A 19,302-nucleotide genomic window follows, 5' to 3' on the forward strand; every position below is an offset into this window, starting at 1 on the left:
ACAGACAGATTATTTCACTTATAATTCATTCACAATTCCAGTGGGTCAGAAGCTTACATACACTAAATTGACTGTGCCTTTAAACAGCTTGGAAAATTCCAGAAAATTATGTCATGGCTTTAGAAGCTTCTGATAGACTAATTGACATAATTTGAGTCAATTGGAGGTGTACCAGTGGATGTATTTCAAGGCCTACCTTCAAACTCAGTGCCTCTTTTCTTGACATCATTGGAAAATCAAAAGAAATCAGCCAAGACCTCGGGAATGCTTTTTAGACCTCCACAGGTCTGATTCATCCTTGGGAGCAATTTCCAAACGTCTGAAGGTAACACGTTCTTCTGTACAAACAATACCATGGGACCACACAGCCATCATACCACTCGGGAAGGAGACGCGTTCTGTCTCCTATAGATGAACTGACTTTGGTGCGAAAAGTGCAAATCAATCCCAGAACAACAGCAAAGGACCTGTTGATGATGCTGGAAGAAACAGGTACAAATGTATCTATATCCACAGTAAAAGGAGTCCTATTTCGACATAACCTGAAACGCCGCTCAGCAAGGAAGAAGGCACTGCTCCAAAACTGCCATAAAAAAGCCAGACTACAGGTTGCAACTGCACATGGCGACAAAGATAATATGTTTTGAAGAAATGTCCTCTGATCTGATGAAACAAAAGTAGAACTGTTGGGTCATAATGACCATCGTTATGTTTGGAGGAAAAAAGGGGAGGCCTGCAAGCCGAGGAACACCATCCCAACTGTGAAGCACAGGGGTGGCAGCATCATGTTCTGGCGTGCTTTGCTGCAGGAGGGACTGGTGCACTTCACAAAATAGATGGCTTCATGAAGAGGAATATTATGTGGATATATTGAAGCAACATCTCAAGACATCAGTCAGGAAGTTAAAGCTTGGTCGCAAATGGGTCTTCCAAATGGACAATGACCCCAAGCATGCTTCCAAAGTTGTGGCAAAATGGCTTAAGGACAACAAAGTCAAGGTACTGGAGTGGCAATCACAACGCCCTGACCTCAATCCCATAGAATATTTGTGGGCAGAAGTGAAAAAGTGTGTGCGAGCAAGGAGGTCGACAAACCTGACTCAGTTACACCAGCTCTGTCAGGAGGAATGAGCCAAAATTCACCCAACTTATCGTGGGAAGCTTTTGGAAGGCTACACAAAAATTTTGAACCAAGTTAATCAATTTAGGCCTTCCGGGTGGCGCACTGGTTAAAGGCGCTGTACTGCAGCACCAGCTGTGCCATCAGAGACTCTGGGTTTGTGCCCAGGCTCTGTCGTAACCTGCTGCGACTGGGAGGTCCGTGGGGCGACGTACAATTGGCCTAGCGTCGTCCGGGTTAGGGAGGGTTTGGCAGGTAGGGATGTCCTTGTCTCATCGCGTACCAGTGACTCCTGTGGCGGGCCGGGCGCAGTGCACGCTAGCCAAGGTTGACAGGTGCATGGTGTTTCCTCCGACACATTGGTGCGGCTGGCTTCCGGGTTGGATGCGCACTGTGTAAAGAAGCAGTGCGGCTTGGTTGGGTTGTGTATCGGAGGACGCATGACTTTCAACCTTCGTCTCTCCCGAGCCCGTACAGGAGTTGTAGCGATGAGACAAGATAGTAGCTACTAAAACAATTGGATTCCACGAAATTGGGGAGAAAAAGGGGTAAAATTCAAATAAATAAAAAGTTAAACAATTTAAAGGCAGTGCTACCAAATAGTTTCCGACTTCAACAGTAGCTTATTTCACTCCACTTTGGAGAACAAATTGGTTTACATCCCTGTTTGTGAGCATTTCGCATTTGTCAAGATCTTCCATTCACCTGACAGGTGTGGCATATCAAGAAGCTGATTAAACAGCATGATCATTACACAGGTGCACCTTGTAAACTAAAAGGCCTCTATAAAATGTGCAGTTTTGTCACAATACCACAGATGTCTCAAGTTGAGGGTAGCGTGCCCTCAACTGGGCAATTGGTATCCTGACTGCAATAATGTCCACTAGAGCTGTTGCCAGAGAATTGAATGTTAATTTCTCTGCCATAAGCCGTCTACAACATAACACAACAGAGAATTTGGCAGTGCGTCCAACCGGCGTCATAACCTGCAGACCATGTTTAGCCACGCCAGCCCAGGACCTCCACATCCGGATTAGGGCCTAATGCATTTATGTCAATTGACTGATTTCCTTATATGAGCTGTAACTCAATAAAATCTTTGAAATTGTTTGCGTGTTGCGTTTATATTTTTGTTAAGTATATTATTCAAGAATCAGTAGCTATATATTATTATTTAAAGTCCAAAAATGTATAGACAATACCAATCTCAGAATTCCCCTTTAAATGTGCCCTCAAGCATACTGGGAGCTCTGAATGCTTTTAAATGTGCGTGGTAAATCATCAATTATTGTTGGCTTGCACTGATTAAAACTATCTATTCACTACAGAATTTTCCTGAAAATATTTCCTTGTAAAGATGTTGATAAAGATTGCAATTTATCAACACCCATGGAAAAAATAGTGGTAGCACTTCATAATAAATCCACATTAAAGCATTTATAGTAAATAGTTTATTCGCAATTTATTAATTATTTCTCACACATTTGTCAATGTTAGTAACTTAGTTATTCACATTTATAAGCAACTTTGTTTTGTGATTCATAAGATCATAAGATGTTTAACATAGGTGCTTATGAACCATTTACCTGTTGTAATAGTTTGATGTGTAACTTAAGACACTCTATGCTGAGTACATTTTTTTGTCAGAAAATGCTAACATAAGTGTTTCTTGGCAGTGACTTTTCTACCAATATAGTATTTATATTGCACTGGTCAAATTGACCAATACACCCAAGTATCTTTCAACAATGTCCCTGGATTACAGTGAGGAGATATGGACTAGCTTATCGTAGTTTGTGAGATCACACAGATTCCTTTTCACACCCATGATGTTCCTCTGACACATCTTAATGTGCAAAGTTATTGGTGAATATTGACAGGAAAACGCAAGCATTGCGATAATCAGTCATTGCTGTGGAGAAAAAGGTCTATCCGGTTTAGAGAGGAGCTGACATTTCTTCTTCCTATAAGCATGACAACATTTTTCCCAGAATCACCATTTATGACATACTCTGCAGGCATTTACTGGGAGACTTATTCCCTGAGGATTCGCTCTACTGCACAATGATGATGACTTAAAAGCCAGGGCTGGATGTTCTCTATATTGTTGTCCTCTATACTTCAAGGAGTGACTCATATGCAGCCATGAACCTTTCCCTTTATGAAGGGACAGAAATATCAAATGTGATGAACAACAAAAAGAAGCACTTGTTGGTATTGCCTGTGTTTATGAGTCAGACCTGGATAGAAAATTGTTGTATTTTGTAGTTTATTTGAATATACCAACTTTTCAAATACTCTAGGTTTTCGAATATAGTTTATATACAGTTTCAACTAAAAGGCAACATTTTATTTGATTCAAATACAAATAATTTTTTTGAGTAATTTGAATACCTCTCAGAAAAAAAAATAGTTTAAGGTATTTTAATATATGCAAGTTATTTAAAAAAAATATATATATATTTATCTGATGGCTGCCAAATCTAATAACTACTACAGTTAATTGAATTAGTTTAAAAATGCTGTATATGATCATAAGCACATGGTTTGGAGGGCTCTTAGATATGAATCGTAATATAGTGTCATGACATTGGCCTGGGGGGGTAGGTTTATGACAGTCATAAATACCTCTTCCCCCCTTTTTCCCCTCTCTACCCTACTGATGTTACATTTGCAAAAACCTTGGTTAACATAGAGATTCTGGGAACATCAGAAGGTGGGGGGAAATGAACTATATGCTGGTAATCCGAACAATTTAACATATGTGGTGGTACTTATTGATTATGATGTCAGTTCTGTTGTCATCTGAGACATTCTCATCAGTGATAAGATGACAAACTATACAGTAGAAACTCTACACATCATATTCAGATTCACATGGAATTGTCACATGGAATTGTTGTTCAATTTAAATGTTTGAATATGAAATTATTTGTGATGGGATGAAATGTGATTTTAGTTTCTAAAATGTGGGATTTGGGTTTTCATAAGATAGGGCTGCTCAATCAGTGGCCCGCCCCTGTGAAGGGACATGGGCTATAAAACTTTTCAAACATGCCCTCCTCTCCCTTCCTATATAAGCCCCTGACGACAATATAACTTCCTGTTCGGAGGATGTAGGACGACGGTCCTATGTCAGAATGGTTCAGATAATAACTACAGAACGAAGCCAACATCAGCTTGAGCTTTGGTTGCGAATGGTATGAACTTTGAACTCTTATTCACTACAGAAGTGATACCTCCTAGCCGTTGAGTTAGCAACAGCAGATGCAACGAGGGTTAGGAAGTGACAGACAGAGTATCCCGTCTATCACCCAACAACGTTACTACAATGTATCTAATTGACAACCAGAGACATTCTTCAAAGGACTCGGTTTGGCAACACGGCCTTCCATCTACCACCAACCTACCGAAGCGCAGCTCAGAGTAAATATTTATAGCATTTTCCTGTTCCAAATGGCCGGTAATTTAGAATGCATAAGATACTGTATTTAAGATAGCACAGCTTCTCCCTTTGTTCTTCAGTCTTCCCGCTCTTTCACTCAAACCCAGCCCTTTTCCTTTATGTAACAAGCTGTCATATCTGTTCCGCCCGCCAGGGACGTTTTCCTTTATGACGTAATTTGTAATCAAGTTATGATTTAATTATGTGTGATTAGTTAGGTATTTAGTAAATACATAATTAAACCCAATGTTCTATTGCTGATTCAAATTGTTAGCCAGGGTTCGTACAGATAACCAAGAATTTACAACTTTCAGATGAGACTGAATTAAGGTGACGATTAATGTTGACTGCTATTGATGTAAAATATTACTAGGTCTTTTAGAGTTTATTCGGAAGATAACAGCTCTATAAATATTCCTTCGTGGTGCCCGTCTCTCTAGTTAATTACATTTACATGATAAGCTCAATCAGGTGATATTAATTACGGAGAAATTATTTTATAGAATAGCATGTCATAACACTTAATCCGGCATAGCCTAAGGCACGACAATAGCATTAAGCCTATAATTAAATGCAAAAGTTACATGGAATAACCTCAACAGTAGAGAACACCACTTTTTCAGCTTCAAAATTAATACAAATATATTTTCAAAATTTGTGAGACACACAGTAACACTTGACATCAAGTTATTATACATGTGTAGATACCAGTAGCAATGTGTGGGTAAAATCACTGGGGAAGCCAAGCCATGACAAAAAGCCATATTACATTGTTTGCTCTATAACCTGTTAGTTCATATGCCTTGACATCGTGATATAAAGTGTATTCCGAAAGTATTCAGACCCAGTGACTTTTTCAACATTTTGTTTCCTTACAGCTTTATTCTAAAATGGATTGAATAAGTATAAGTATTTAGAGCCTTTCGCCAAAGGTGCTTTGTTGAAGCACCTTTGGCAGCGATTACAGCCTTGATTCTTCTTGGGAACGACGCTACAAGCTTGGCACACTTGTATTTGGGGAGTTTCTCCCATTTTTCTCTGCAGATCCTCTCAATCTCTGTCAGATTGGATGGGGAGCGTTGCTGGGTTCTTGTGCAGGCTCTGGCTGGGCCACTCAAGAACATTCAGAGACTTGTCCTGAAGCCACTCCTGTGTTGTCCTGGATGTGTGCTTAGTGTCGTTGTCCTGTTGGAAGGTGAATATTTTGCCCCAGTCTGAGGTCCTGGGCACTCTGGAGCAGGTTTTCATCAAGAATCTCTCTGTACTTTGCTCCATTCATCTTCCCCTCAATCCTGACTGATCTCCAGTCCCTGCCGCTGAAAAACATCCCCATAGCATGATGCTCCCACCACCATGCTTCACTTTAGGCCAAAGAGTTCACTCTTTTTTTCATCAGACCAGATTATCTTGATTCTCATGGTCTGAGAGTCGTTGGGTGCCTTTTGGCAAACTCCAAGCAGGCTGTCATGTGCCTTTTCCTGAGGAGTGGTTTCCGTCTGTACACGCTACCATAAAGGCCTGATGATGGAGTGCTGCATAGATGGTTGTCCTTCTGGAAGGTTCTCCCATCTCCACAGAGGAACTCTGGTGCTCTGTCAGAGAGACAGAGTCAGAGTTCAGGGTTCTTTGTCACCTACTTGACCGAGGCCCTTCTCCCCCGAGTGCTCAGGTTGGCTGGGCGGCCAGCTCTAGGAAGAGTCTTTGTGTTTGAAAACTTCTTCCATTTAAGAATGATGGAGGTCACTGTTCTTGGGGACCTTCAATGCTGCAGCAATTCTTTGGTACCCTTCCTCAGATCTGTGCCTCGACACAATCCTGTTTCGGAGCTCGACGGACAATTCCGTCAACCTTATGTCTTGGTTTTTGCTCTGACATGCACTGACAACTGTGGGACCTTATATAGACAGGTGTGTGCCTTTCATGTGAATTCAAATGCATTTACCACAGGTGGACTCATCTCAAGGATGATCAATAGAAACCTGAGCTCAATTTCGATTCTCATAGCAAAGGGTCTGAATTCTTATGTAAATGAGGTATTTTTGTTTTTTATTTTTATTACATTTTTTTTTTAAATCTAAAAACCTGTTTTTGCTTTGTCATTATGGGGTATTGTGTGTTGATCGATGAGGAAAATATGTAATTTAATCAATTTTAGAACAAGGCTGTAATGTAACAAAATGTGGACAACGTCAAGGGGTCTGAATACTATAGGGCTAAGGCCGAGACAATAAGAAGGAACAGTGGCAGAATGAATTCAACCGCGTCCTTCACCGCAGCCAACTTGAGTAAAGCATTTAAAACGTGTTAACCCTCGCAAGGCTGCCGGCCCAGACGGCATCCCTAGCCGCGTCCTCAGAGCATGCGCAGACCAGCTGGCTGGTGTGTTTACAGACATATTCAATCAATCCTTATCCCAGTCTGCTGTTCCCAGATGGTTCAAGAGGGCCACCATTTTTCCAGTTCCCAAGAAAGCTAAGGTAACTGAGCTACATGACTATCGCCCCATAGCACTCACCTCTGTCATCATGAAGTGCTTTGAGACTAGTCAAGGATCATATCACCTCCACCCTACCTGACACCCTAGACCCACTCCAATTTGCTTACCACCCTAATAGGTCCACAGATGACACACTCACACTGCACACTGCCCTAACCCATCTGGACAAGAGGAATACCTATGTAAGAATGCTGTTCATCGACTACAGCTCTGCATTTAACACCATAGTACCCTCCAGACGCTGGGTCAAGACCCCGCCCTGTGCAACTGGGTCCTGGGCTTCCTGACGGCCACCCACAAGGTGGTAAGGGTAGGAAACAACATCTCCACACCGCTGATCCTCAACACTGGGACCCCAAAAGGATGCATTTTCACCCCTTTCCTGTACTCCCTGTTGGACCATTTACTGCTGAGCTCACTAAGCGCAACACTGGCTATTATTTTTATTTATTTTTGTAAAGGGAGGCCAATTTTATTTTATTTTTTTCACCTTTATTTAACCAGGTAGGCTAGTTGAGAACAAGCTCTCATTTGCAACTGCAACCTGGCCAAGATAAAGCATAGCAGTGTGAACAGACAACAGAGTTACACATGGAGTAAACAATTAACAAGTCAATAACACAGTAGGAAAAAAAAGAGTCTATATACATTGTGTGCAAAAGGCATGAGGAGGTAGGCAAATAATTAAAATTTTGCAGATTAACACTGGAGTGATAAATGATCAGATGGTCATGTATAGGTTGAGATATTGGTGTGCAAAAGAGCAGAAATGTAAATAAATACAGTATGGGGATGAGGTAGGTAAAAATGGGTGGGCTATTTACTGATAGACTATGTACAGCTGCAGCGATCGGTTAGGTGCTCAGATAGCAGATGTTTGAAAAATCAGCGATTTTTGCAAGTTCATTCCAGTCACAGGCAGCAGAGAACCGGAACGAAAGGCGGTCAAATGAGGTGTTGGCTTTAGGGATGATCAGTGAGATACACCTGCTGGAGCGCGTGCTACGGGTGGGTGTTGCCATCGTGACCAGTGAACTGAGATAAGGCGGAGCTTTACCTAGCATGGACTTGTAGATGACCTGGAGCCAGTGGGTCTGGCGACGAATATGTAGCGAGGGCCAGCCGACTAGAGCATACAGGTCGCAGTGGTGGGTGGTATAAGGTGCTTTAGTGACAAAACGGATGGCACTGTGATAAACTGCATCCAGTTTGCTGAGTAGAGTATTGGAAGCTATTTTGTCTGCTAACTTCCCTTGCATTCAATGCTATGGGCAGCAACAATGTCAAACTCTTTTTGACCAAAGAGTATCAGATAGTTGGGTTACACATACTGAGACAGAGGGGCACTGTTTTATTCACTCGGATGCGTTCTCCGGTGAGATACATTCAGCCTTTTGCGAATTGAAGGAAATGTATGAAACGCAGAGAGACAAAATATACATTATTTTGATTATTATTTTCTTGGGGAAGCCTGGCAACATTGTTTTTAATAGGACTTTGGAAATTGCTTTATACTTGCATAATAAGTGATATTATAAAAGTGGAATGAGGAACAGTAACTATTCATGTACAATAGTTACAAACTCTCAGGTCAATTATAATGCAATTACCAAAGTATTATGTAATTACAACACAGGCACAGTTTAATGTTAAGTGCTACTGAGAATGCTAACAGTAACATAATATTGATGGAAATGGCACCGGAGGAGATGGCCGCCGTTTTACGGTCTCCTAAACAATTGTGCTATTATGTGTTTTTTCTCGCAGGCTTCTCAACAGTTTTTACCCCCAAGCCATAAGACTCCTGAACAGGTAACCGAATGGTTACCCGGACTCTTAACATTGTGTGCCCCCTCCAACCCCTCTTTTACGCTGCTGCTACTCTGTTTATCTTATATGCATAGTCACTTTAACTATACATTCATGTACATACTACCTAAATTGGCCCGTCCAACAAGTGCTCCCGCACATTGGCTAACCGGGCTATCTGCATTGTGTCCCACCACCCGCCAACCCCTCTTTTTACGCTTCTGCTACTCTGTTCATCATATATGCATAGTCACTTTAACGATGCCTGCATGTACATACTACCTCAATAAGTCTGACTAACAGGTGTCTGTATATAGCCTTGCTACTCTTGTTTTATTTCTTTACTTACCTACACACACACACACCTTTTTTCCGCACCATTGGTTAGAGCCTGTAAGTAAGCATTTCACTGTAAGGTCTACACCTGTTTTATTCGGCACACGTGACAAATAAACTTGGATTTGATTTGATTTAAGAGGGGTAGTGGGCGCAGGCTTGACAGTAACCCCCTCTAGAGGCGCCACCCAGGCTGGACGAGCAGGCTGAGACGTGGAAGCCCGATGAGCCGGCTGAGGCGTGGGAGCCCGCGTGACGTGTCTCCTTCCTGAGCAGTATGATGGCTGTGTGGTCCCATGGTGTTTATACTTGCATACTGTTGTTTGTACAGATGAACGTGGTACCTTCAGGAATTTGGAAATTGCTCCCAAGGATGAACCAGACCTGTGGAGGTCTACAATTGTTTTTCTGAGGTCTTGGCTGATTTATTTTTATTTTCCCATGATGTCAAGCAAAGAGGTACTGTATTTGAAGGTAGGCCTTGAAATACGTACACCTCCAATTGACGTCAATTAGCCTATCAGAAGCTTCTAAAGCCATGACATAATTTTCTGGAATTTCCCAAGCTGTTTAAAGGCACAGTCAACTTAGTGTATGTAAATATCTGACCCACCGGAATTGTGATACATAAGTGAAATAATCTGTCTGTAACCAATTGTTGGAAAAATGACTTGTGTAATGGGCGAAGTAGACTTGTCCAAAACTATAGTTTTGTGGAGAAATTTGTGGAGTGGCTGAAAAATGAGCTATAATGACTCCAACCTAAGTGTATAAAAAGTTACGACTTCAATGGTATATACTTGTAAGGTTACCTGAGGATTCCTGATCACATAGCGTATTAACTTCCCCCTATCTGACATCTCCTTTATCCCCTTTCCCACAGATGCTTTTACACCGCCATTACTTAGAGCACTTGAGTCTACTTGTCTCATTCATGTGACACATGCCATGAGTTTGCATATTTGGGTTATCAAATGCCTTCAAAAGCCAAACCTGTAGGAATGGATATTGCTGGATGGAGCAACCTGTCGGTCTGATCAGACAGGTCGCCTCAGTAAACATTCAGGCCAGCATCCAGTTAACGTTTGACTGGATGAGACAGTGTTGCATCTTCTGTCTCTGAGATCCTGTGTGTGTGTGTGTGTTATTGATGCACAGGTTGACTAATAACCCACAGTCCCTGCAGTTATATCCACGGGATGGTCAGGTTTAGGTTCATAAAATATTGTTTGGATGATGGGCAGATGAGTATAGGACTGGTTGAATGAAGAGAAAACAATGTAAAAAATATTTATACAGTAGAAGTCGGAGGTTTACATACACTTTAGGTTGGAGTCATTAAAACTCATTTTTCAATCAATTCCGAATACGGGGCTCTGCAAAGACACTTTTGTGAGTCAACACATACTCGTCCGCCAAAACCGCAGCGTCAGCGAAATTCTTTACTTTCTGTTCGTTAGTATATGTGGCAATACGATCAGGAATTGTGTCCTTAAATTGCTCTTAACATAATCAGATCACACAGCCCTTGGAAAGTCACAACTGCAGAGGGGGAACACCAGCGATTAAACTGTAAAGATAATTGTCGCGCAAAATCAACATGAGTCTGTTTATCATCCCATCTTAAAGTTCTAAATCGTTGGCGGTAAGCCTCAGGGACCAATTCATAAATCTGTAACACAGCTATTTTAACCTTATCATAACTGGCACTGTTGTGACAGTGTTGTACACTAAGAGCTGAATATGCTTCCTGCGCTTTACCAGTCAGCACACACTGCAACATTAAAGTGCGGTGAGAATCAGGCCAACTCCTAGCGCCATCAACACGCACAAACAACGAAACTAATGTCTCAGGGTCCTTTTCATTAAACTGAGGAAAGTTCCCAACAATATCAAATGTGTCTGGGGCATGACCAAAAGAGGAACTACCCCTAGGTAAATCTGGATCACCTTCCCAGAACAAACTCTCCCCTGAGATCTTTCCTTCCCTAACCAACTCTATCCGTTCTTGTTGCAACTTGATTGTCGCACGCTCCATATCTCGTTTAAGTGCCAATTCCTTTTCATACTTTACACGATCATGCTCTAGCTTCTCACGATCATGCTCTAGCTTCTCACGATCATGCTCCAGCTGTAACAGAAGCAGTTCTTTCTGCTGTTCAAAAAGAAGACTACTAGGACTAACCGATGGAATGGCCATTGTAACGTTATGGGGAGACGATGAGTCCTCAACAGGGGCTGGCCCAGTGGTAACTTCAAGAATACCACTCTCCATCAGATTGGCCTTCAATATCAACCTAATCGAATTCTTTAGACGTTTATCACTAATTTCAACCTTGTAGTGTTCAGCGACCTTCAACAGCTGTTCTTAAGTACCTAATTCAAACCATTCCTCTGATGGAAAGCGAATTAACTCATCTACATAAGATGCCATAGTCATAGTAAATCTCACTCCTCCCCTCTGCTGAGGACACCAGACCACAACCCGAGAAATGACAATCACCCTGAGCAACACAGAAGAGAGATACGGAGCTTCCCCAAAACCTACAAAAATTCAACCCTAGTCTTCGTGCGGATTTGCGGTGGGAATTTACGCACTGTAGCCTGCTGGCAAGGAAAAACTGCTGTAAGCATGCTGGTAAATTTCACCAAGCCACGGATGTGCCCCCAAGACAACTGCTCAGTCCACAGACACCACACAAAAATAAAAAACATTAACCATGCCCAACATATTCCAAAACACATCACTAAGCCTATCAAGGGAAAAAGGCTATAGCTCCGGGTAGCAAGTTCCACTACCCTACCCAAATCTCCCACCGAGGTACACAGCTGATTACTCACCTCAGACTGACGTCCCAACAGAAAGTAGAACAAGCGTTTCCAGGCTAGACAGGGCCTGGAAACTAACCATCATACTCTCTCCAACGCTGCACACAAACCAAACAAAGGCAACCAATACTGGGCCTATCAAACTCAAACAAAATATGCAAACCAAACACGTACCTCCACGGTCTCCCAAACCAATACGTTCAAATATCCCGGATGAGCCCCCACTTGTCACGAACCGGCTCAAAGCCCGTAATAAAAAGGGAGACAACGTGGAGATAAGGAGTAACAAAACATATATTTATTAAATAAAGTAAACTAAGTACAATATACAATGGTGTGTGTAAGTGAGTGTTTTGCATACATGAATGTGATAATGCAGGGTGTTGAAAAGTGCCAAAGCAAACAACCAAAAGGCCACCAAGATACACAACACAATCTGTAAAGGTGTCTGCATGGAGAGAGTCTCCTCCATGAATGGGGAAGTGGTGTATTTATCCTGGGAGACACCGGGCCCAGGTGTTTCCCATGTAGCTGACGACCCTCCCAACTCCGCCCACCAGCATCCTAATAAGGAAACAAGAACAAAGAAAGAATACGGCAGACAGAGTGGGAGGGTCGTCACATCTTGTTAATAAACTATAGTTTTGGCAAGTCGGTAAGGATATCTACTTTGCGCATGACAAGCTATTTTTCCAACAATTATTTACAGACAAATTATTTCACTTATAATTCACTGTATCACAATTCCAGTGGGTCAGAAGTTTACATACACTAACTGACTGTGCCTTTAAACAGCTTGGAATATTTAAGAAAATGATGTCATGGCTTTAGAAGCCTCTGATAAACTAAATGACACCATTTGAGTCAATTGGAGGTGTACCTGTGTATGTATTTCAAGGCCTACCTTCAAACTCAGTGCCTCTTTGCTTGACATCATGGGAAAATGAAAACGAATCAGCCAAGAACTCAGAAAATAAATTGTAGACTTCCACAAGTCTGGTTCATCCTTGGGAGCAATTTCCAAATGCCTGAAGGTACCACATTCATCTGTACAAACAATAGTACAGAAGTATAAACACCATGGGAACACGCAGCCGTCATACCGCTCTGGAAGGAGACTCGTTCTGTCTCCTAGAGATGAACGTACTTTGGGGAGAAAAGTTCAAATCAATCCCAGAACAACAGCAAAATACCTTGTGTAGATGTTGGAGGAAACAGGTACAAAAGTATCTATATCCACAGTAAAACAAGTCCAATATCGACATAACGTGAAAGGCCGATCAGCAAGGAAGAAGGCCCTACTCCAAAACCGCTGTAAAAAAGCCAGACTACAATTTGCAACTGCACATGGGAACAAAGATCGTACTTTTTGGAGAAATATCCTCTGGTCTGATGGAACAAAAATAATGCCATGGTGACCATTGTTATGTTTGGATGAAAAAGGGGGAGGCTTGCAAGCCGAAGAACACCATCCCAACCGTGAAGCACGGGGGTGGCAGCATCATGTTGTGGGGGTGCTTTGCTGCAGGAGGGACTGGTGCACTTCACAAAATAGATGGCAACATGAAGAAGGAAAATTATGTGGATATATTATAGCAATATGTCAAGACATCAGTTAAATCTAACTGCCTGTAGCTCAGTCCCTGAAGCAAGGATATGCATTTTCTTCGTACCATTTGAAAGAAAACACTTTGAGGTTTGTGGAAATGTGAATTGGATGTAGGAGAACATAACACAAATGATCTGGTAGAAGAAAATACAAAGACAAAACGAACCTGTATGTTTCTACCACCATCTTTGAAATGGAAGAGAAAGGTCATAGTTACATCCATGGCTCTGGTTGTAATTCTGGATGTGTCCACAAGATGGCAGTGTATGTGCAAAGTTTCAGATGGATACCTTGAAGTGTACTTTTAGTGTAAAGTCCCCAGGTACATTTGGGTAAAAACATGAAGGCATTCGCATTCGCATTCATGTTCCATTTTTCTGCAAGAATATCATCAAATCTGTATCCTTGGACTTTGATTCAGCTTTCCAAGTATTAGTAGCCATATTATAAGTTAAACATTTGCAAATCAACCAGTTTTCATAACTTCATAACTCTGAAGAATGTTTTCCAAAATGAAAAGCCAAGCTGAAGTACAAGTGTTGAAGCTAGATTTTACAACATATATATGGTTTCCGGATACTCCAGTAAAGCCCAGCTCATTGGCTATCTAGCTAGCTTTGTTTGACCCCGATTGGTGCTTTTTTGACAAAGATAGTTGTTCAAGTGATGTCCACTTGCGTGTTCGCCGTACCATGAAGGTGTTACTCTCTGACCAAATATGGTGTCCTATAGGATATACTACACCACTAATGAAATAGTGAAGTCTTGTTACCTTCTAGGATCTCTGAGAAATAGGTACGAACGTGATTTGACTCGTTTAAACAAAATTTAGGTTGAGATTTTCACAGATTCCTTTCCTTGCAAATTGAATGAGTGGAAATACAAAATCGTGAGTGAGTGCTATATGGACCTTTTTAGGATATGAAAAAGGATTTTATCTAACAATCACCGGGACCCTTTGGATGATAAATACACATTTCACCTTCAGAGGTGAATTTATCAAACCTATTGTGTTGAAAAAAACGTTTTGTTGTTAGGAGCTCTCCTCAAACAATAGCATGGCATTTTTCCGCAGTAATAGCTACTGTAAATTGGACAGTGCAGTTATATTAACAAGAATTGAAGCTTTCAGCCGATGGAAGACACTTCTATGTACCAACATTTGTTGTTACTCTAAAATCTGCTATCTTGATATAATGCGCTGCATGATTTACAACTCTCCGGTGACGGAAAGCCGATCCTTAACCTGTAGTGACACCCCATCCCGTGAACGGGACCGTTGTCATCATGTGACACTAATTAGCATAACGCCATGGACATAAATCTTCCTAGAAAATCTTCCTATTCATAAAAATCACAAGTGAAATATATTGGAACACAGCTTAGCCATCTCAGATTTTCAAAATATGCTTTACAGCCAACGCTAGACAAGCATTTGTGTAAGTTTATCATGGCCTAGCATAGCATTATGCCTTGCTAGCAGCAGGCAACCTTGTCACGGGAAATCAGAAAAGCAATCAAATGAAATTGTTTACCTTTGATGAACTTCGGATGTTTTCACTCACGAGACTCCCAGGTAGACAGCTAAAGTTCATTTCTTCCCCAAAATATTATTTTTGTAGGCGAAATAGCTCCGTTTGTTCTTCACGTTTGGCTGAGAAATCGCCCGGAAATTGCGGTCACCACAACGCCGAAAAACATTCCAAATTAGCTCCATAATATCGACAGAAATATGGCAAACGTTGTTTAGAATCCATCTTCAAGGTGTTTTTCTAATATCTATTCGATAATATATCTGTCGGGACAATTCGTTTTTCACTAGGACTGATTGGAATAATGGCTACGTCTGTATTTTACGCGAGAATCTCTCTCGGAGCCACCATGTGACCACTTACGCAATGTGGCCGCCTATGGCTATTCTTCAACAAAAATGCGTAAACCTACGTCACAATGCTGTAGACACCTTGGGGAATACGTAGAAAGCGTAAGTGTAACGGCGTTCTTCGTTTGTTGAAAGAGAGTCGGACCGAAATGCAGTGTGGTGGTTACTCATGACTTTAATGAAAAAAGTGACACATGAAATAACTAATAAATACAAAAACAACAAACGGAACGTGAAACTTATTACAGCCTATCTGGTGAACACTACACAGAGACAGGAACAATCACCCACGAAAGACAAAGCGAACTCAGGCTACCTAAATACGGTTCCCAATCAGAGGCAACGAGAAGCACCTGACTCTGATCAAGAACCGCCTCAGGCAGCCAAGCCTAACTAGACACACCCCTAAACCTAGCAATCCCAAATCCTATAAAACCCCAATACGAAACACAACACGTAAACCCATGTCACACCCTGGCCTGACCAAAATATATAACGAAAACACAAAACACTAAGACCAAGGCGTGACAGTAAGCTCGTTGATGGTACATTCACAGCTGAATAGGGAGTCATTGGAACGCAGCGCTTTCAAAACCTGGGGCACTTCCGGATTGGATTTTTCTCAGGCTTTCGCCTGCAACATCAGTTCTGTTATACTCACAGAAAATATCTTTACAGTTTTGGAAACGTTAGAGTGTTTTCTATCCAAACCTGTCAATTATATGCATATTCTAGCATCTTTTCCTGACAGAATATCCCATTTAAAACGGGAACGTTTTTTTTTCCAAAAATGAAAATACTGCCCCCTAACACCAAGAGGATTTATTAAGAAGTTAAAGCTTGGTCGCAAATGGGTCTTCCAAATGGACAATGACCCCAAGCATACTTCCAAAGTTGTGGCAAAGTGTCAAGGTCAACAAAGTTAAGGTATTGAAGTGGCCATCACAAAGCCCTGACCTCAATCCAATAGAACATTTGTGGGCAGAACTGATAAAGTGTGTGCAAGCAAGGAGGTCTACAATCCTGACTCAGTTGCACCAGATCTGTCTGGAGGAATAGGCCAAAATTCACCCAACTTATTGTGAGAAGTTTGTGGAAGGCTTGGGTCAAACACAAAAACGTTTGACCCAATTTAAACAATATTAAAGGCAATGCTACCAAATACTAATAGAGTGTATGTGAACTTCTGACCCACTGGGAATGTGATAATAAATAAAAGCTGAAATAAATCTTTCTACTATTATTCTGACATTTCACATTCTTAAAATAAAGTGTTGATCCTAACTGACCTAAGACTTAGAATTTTTACTAGGATTGAATGTCAGGATTTGTGAAAAACTGAGTTTAAATGTATTTGGCTTTAGTGTATGTAAATGTCCGAATTGTGTTATAATTATTGTGCAATTCATATCCATTGACTACATTGAGTTTATTTTGTACTTTTTTTCTGGCATTTGGCAATGGGTACAAGAAATCCTAAGCTTTAAGGCCTAATTGTAGCCTAACCATGATAAATACACACCAATCGCCAAATGCTTTTTGGAACTTGGACAGAAAAAGTCAATACACTGAGGCAAAAATGACCATGTCAGAGTTTAATTCAATGAGAGAGAAACTGTGAAATGGAGAGTTTAAATTGAAGAGAAGGGAGAGCCACGTCCAGTGAACTGCACTGTTCAGATGGGTTAAATGGAATAGTAACTAAAATCCGGACACTGACTGTAGGCTAGGTCTATAACCTCTCACATAGCCCAATATAATATTGCACAAATTGTACATTTTGACTCTGGAACATGAGTGGAATAATGTGATTTATTTATTTCATCATGATAGAATGGCTGCGTGGTTAGGGACCGTCTGTAAAGGTGCTAACTTTATCAGTGTCATAAAAACAGATAGTATTTCAACCACATAAAATATGCATCCAAGCCAAACTGAAATCTTATCAGCAACATGTTGAGTCATTTTCACAGCTTTACATTTCCTTAGGCTTAATTTAAAACAATCCTGCACCTGTGTCAAAAAATTATTCCGTCATCTCTAACTGTGCGAGCCTCAGATTTTCACTTGATCACATATAGTCTGGCTGTTGTGTATGTGTTATTAGCAATTACGGGTGCTGGTGAACAAACAGCTGACCCACACATCACTACTGTATGTGTATCTATTTGTGTATATCTACAGTGTGTGTGAATACATTGTATATTGTGTCACGTGTTGTTACTGCAGCATAAATATTCCATTGTGTTTTATTACTAGGTAGCTCTCAGACCGGGCAATTACAGTAAGGTGTGGTCTATTATTTCCCTCATCATCCTCGTGATCTCACAGCGTCGTAGTGGACAGGTTTACAATCTGACTCAATGTAATCCATCTCATGATTTGCCACTTTTGGCTAATGTGTTGCACTCATCACCAGAGTTGACTAGAGTTTACAATGCCCCTTTGGCTGACATGACCGGCTAAACGAGTTAGTTTAATGGACGTTTTTGTACGATAAGTAGTATGCATGTAGGGTACATGCCACCAGTGCTTTTGCTGAATATTTCTGAATAGCATGTGATTACTTAAACATGCAAGCAATGTCAATACACAAAACAAATGACATTATCGTCATGTAACTAATCGCATCAAAGGCGAGGTCATGAACAAAAATGAATCCCTGTAAGTAAGATTGTATTAAAATGTGAATGCTGGATGTATCATGGCAGAGAAATACTGAGGAAGTTCTCAGTGTAAGTAGATAACATTTTGCTTGTTGATCCTGTAAACGAAGGAGGTATGTATGGTACTGTAGATAGGTGAATGCTGTATTTCTAAATCAGCGTGGACTGCTGAGTAATGTGACGGTGATGCATTTGCCCCAAAGGTGTAATTACCCTTGGCTGCTCCATCTTCATTTTTCCCCGTCTGTAATTGAAAGCAATTCAAGCAGTCAGCAAGCATTATGACCCCACTGACACAAACCAATGTCAGAGGAACACTTCTCTTTTTGTTGTTGTTGCTTCGCTTTGCCTTGGTGAGGAGGATTGGATAAGTGTTTTGTTTTGAGCTTGAAAGGAGCTCATCTGGTTTACAATGTGCAACACCAAGCACATCCAGTTGTGTTTTACCCACAGATATCCTGCTGGAGATGGTAATGGGAACATGTTTGCTTAATCTCAAAGTGTCAGGGGACAGGAGGAAATGCTGGTTGGTTCCTCCTTTGGATCCAAGTCAAATACTTTCTTCTATTTACAACCTTGGCAGAAAAACACAGAGACAGAATGACAAGGTTTTGTTGTACTGAACATGATTGACACCAATGAATGCTTGGGCTTGCATGAGATATATTTTACAAAATGTAATATTTAATGTCATTGCCTAGTGGATACAGATCGACTGCTGTAAAAATAAAAAAAAGATCTCATGGTGGGTGGGGGGTGTAAGAGCCTCTTCAATGAGTGGTTATTTTATATTTTATTATATTCTACAAGGCCAGTCCAGTCCAAGTTCTCACTATCTCCATGTACCCACAAAACACCAACTGTTCTCTTAGAGAAAGCAGCACAATCAGAAACACACCGTACACTGGCACTGAATCACCACAGAATTGTTCAACTTCATATTCATCATCTCCATCCCCACCCCAACAGCAGCATATGTGAAAATGCCATGATTCTATGTTTTGTAGTAAAAAAAGATAGAGGAAGATAAGTGTTTCCAATTACGTCCTCAACCAATTAGTAGACAATGCCTACTCAAAATCGGTTAAAATCACATGATGATGTCATTC

The sequence above is a fragment of the Oncorhynchus kisutch genome, linkage group LG7 (assembly GCF_002021735.2).
Source record: "Oncorhynchus kisutch isolate 150728-3 linkage group LG7, Okis_V2, whole genome shotgun sequence".
Taxonomy (NCBI): Eukaryota; Metazoa; Chordata; class Actinopteri; order Salmoniformes; family Salmonidae; genus Oncorhynchus; species Oncorhynchus kisutch.